At 36.8% G+C, this 3,328-nt stretch overlaps 1 long non-coding RNA gene across 1 annotated transcript; it reads left to right on the top strand.

Moving 5' to 3' along the window:
* The first annotated feature begins 1,567 nt into the window (after positions 1–1,567).
* Positions 1,568–2,493, top strand: LOC134335532 (uncharacterized). Its single transcript, XR_010015610.1, has 2 exons — positions 1,568–1,808; positions 2,095–2,493. It is a non-coding gene; the product is annotated as an uncharacterized LOC134335532 (long non-coding RNA).
* Positions 2,494–3,328: the final 835 nt, after the last annotated feature.

Genomic DNA, 3,328 nt, shown 5'->3' on the forward strand with positions numbered 1-3,328 from the left:
AAGGAAAGTTGCAGGTGTGTCAGACCCACAATCAGACCAGCCAGCTGCATCGTGTGAGTGTCGTTTTTCAAATGAGGAGGGCAAGGACCCCAACTCCTGGTGTGAAACGGTCAACGACCCTGCTTTATGGCCCAGTACCATTACCGACCAAGCCAAGACGATTCTTGTTAGTAGAGGAGAAGCTGCATTTCAAAACAGAAGTGCTAAGTACCCAGCCTCAGTCAGGGATAGAGGCATTGGGGGTACCAGTGGGAGCTTTACAAATGCTCTACTCAGTTGCTCTCTACCCAACGGGCAAACTGTGACTAGGCAGTGGCTACTTTACTCTCCTACAACTATTTGCCCAGGGGCCCAGACTATCCTTAATCCGTCCTTGACTGTACTTTGTTAAAAGTGACATTAAACAATGCATTTTCAGAAATCGACAAGCGCAAAGAAGCATTTTAATAACAGTTCTTTAGTATTTTTTACATTCCTATTACTTTGTTTACTGTAACGGTAATTTTTGCTTTTTAAGCATAGGACAAAGATGCAGAAGCTCTTTAGGCACATTTCTGGAGTGGTTTAGTGTCTGTGTTCATTCCCATTACTTTGTTGATATTGACATTACAAAATGCATTTTCAGTGTCAAACAAGCTATAAGAAGCGCTTTAAACACAGTTTTGGAGTGTTTTAGTTTACTTTGTTTACAATAACGGTATTTAGTACTTTTTAAGCATAGGACAAGAATGCAGAAGTTTTTTCAGCACAGTTCTGGAGTGTTTTATTGTTTTTGAAAATTCCTTTTACTTTGTTGAAAGTGACATTACAACATTAATTATCAAGGTAACACTACAATACGGATACATAACTAAGCATATACTAACACTACCAGTGTATTAACAATGTGTTAATACATCAACTAATAATTAGTGCATCATGAATTAATGATATGTATACATTAACAAATTAATGAGTGACATATGAATAGCCATTAATAAAGCCATCTGTTAACTACTAACATATTATTAAGTAATGCTGTTAACTAATTAATTACTTACTGTATTAATTAACATTCTTTCAGTAATGCACAATTAATTGTATATGTAGAGAATTGTATTTAAATGTATTTAAATTAGACACTGTTTATACATATATCAGCTTTATATATACATGTATATAGGTCAAATTATATACCTGTAGTTATCAGGTCTTGAACAACAGTTTTAGTTGGTGTTTTTGAGAAGGTAAATGGAATCAGTTTCACACACAACACTGAATAAAGCTGGGAAATGCATGGAAAAAAATATTGACATTTCTGTTATACATAACCCATCACTGACCAACTATTTTTTGGATAGTAGACCATTCTGAACACACCTGTGGCCTATCCTGGTAGTGACATGTTAATATACATATATACTCATGTAATTTAAGTAATGTAATAATTTCGTATGAAAAAGTTTTAAAACTAGAAATGTTTAAGTAAAGAACTTAACAGACGTTTCAGTCTGCACTTTGCAGTGCGCATGTGCAAAGAAGCAAAGCAGGAGGACTTTCCAGACGCAGGACTCACTCAATAGGCTCTATGCACGACTGTCTTCCGGGTTCTCGTATACTGGCAGATCAACTTCCGGTATTCATTTGCCGGTCGTCAACAAGCAGATAACGTTAGGCATGGCTCTCTTTTACACTTGTTGTCTTCAAGATTAACCTCGTCTGACAGTGAACGATTTAGACCGACCGACGCATGGTTTGTACTGCTTCTTCTAACAAGCGGGAAAAAGGATTTTAAATGTACAACTCCAGCGACATTGACAAATATGAAGGTAAGTACGTTAGCAAACATTTCCTTAGAACCATGCAAGTAGGGTAGTTGTAAACTGGTTAGTGGTTGTTTTGCTAGACTAGACAAACACTACATCTAGCTTGACAGACCAGTATTAAGATTCATGTTTTAGTTAGCTTTGAAGCATACCATTACAATTTCATTTTTATGCATATTCTGCTTGCACAGTGCCAGGTTAGGCAAGCTTTAAGATAGTGTCAAATCCCATGTATTAATGATGTTCAAACAACAATAAATATATATATGTATGTGTGTTCAATTCCCAGGTGGAGTGGTCCGGGTTCTTTCTGTGTGAGGTTTGCATGTTCTCCCTGTATCTGCGTGGGTTTCCTCCGGCAGCTCCTGTTTCCTCCCACAGTCCATAGACGTGCAAGTGAGGTGAATTGGAGATACAAAATTGTTTGATATTAAAACTTGAACTGATGAATTTTGTGTAATGAGTAACTACCATTTCTGTCATGAATGTAACCAAAGTGTAAAACATGATGTTAAAATCCTAATACAACATAAAACAAACTAAACATATCTGACTGGATATATTAGCAATTTACCCTCAATCTTTTGATTAAGTGTAAAAAGTTTTGTTCACCAATATATGAATGAGTTATCTTTTATTCATTATCAAATGTTATATGTCAGACCATAATAAATTTCCTGTCAATTGATTAATTTGATATGTTAACAAAAACATATTTGTTGTAAATGCGAGGAGGAACTTTGATTTTTTTATTCTTATGTTTATTACAGCAGGTTATCAAGAATTAAAGTCATTACAGAATTTATCAGTGTCAAGCTGGCAGCAATGGGGTATCAAATATACAGTGCCTTGCAAAAGTATTCAGCCCCCTTGAACTTTTCAACCTTTTGCCACATTTCAGGCTTCAAACATAACGATATGAAATTGTAATTTTTTGTGAAGAATCAACAACAAGTGGGACACAATCGTGAAGTGGAACGAAATTTATTGGATATTTTAAACTTTTTTTAGAAATAAAAAACTAAAAAGTGGGGCGTGCAATATTATTCAGCCCCTTTACTTTCAGTGCAGCAAACTCACTCCAGAAGTTCAGTGAGGATCTCTGAATGATCCAATGTTGACCTAAATGACTGATGGTGATAAATAGAATCCACCTGTGTGTAATCAAGTCTCCGTATAAATGCACCTGCTCTGTGACAGTCTCCGAGTTCTGTTTAAAGCGCAGAGAGCATCATGAAGACCAAGGAACACACCAGGCAGGTCCGAGATACTGTTGTGGAGAAGTTTAAAGCCGAATTTGGATACAAAAAGATTTCCCAAGCTTTAAACATCTCAAGGAGCACTGTGCAAGCGATCATATTGAAATGGAAGGAGTATCAGACCACTGCAAATCTACCAAGACCCGGCCGTCCCCCTAAACTTTCAGCTCAAACAAGGAGAAGACTGATCAGGGATGCAGCCAAGAGGCCCATGATCACTCTGAATGAACTGCAGAGATCTACAGCTGAGGTGGGAGACTCTGT

This window comes from Trichomycterus rosablanca, chromosome 21 (genome assembly GCF_030014385.1).
Source record: "Trichomycterus rosablanca isolate fTriRos1 chromosome 21, fTriRos1.hap1, whole genome shotgun sequence".
NCBI lineage: Eukaryota > Metazoa > Chordata > Actinopteri > Siluriformes > Trichomycteridae > Trichomycterus > Trichomycterus rosablanca.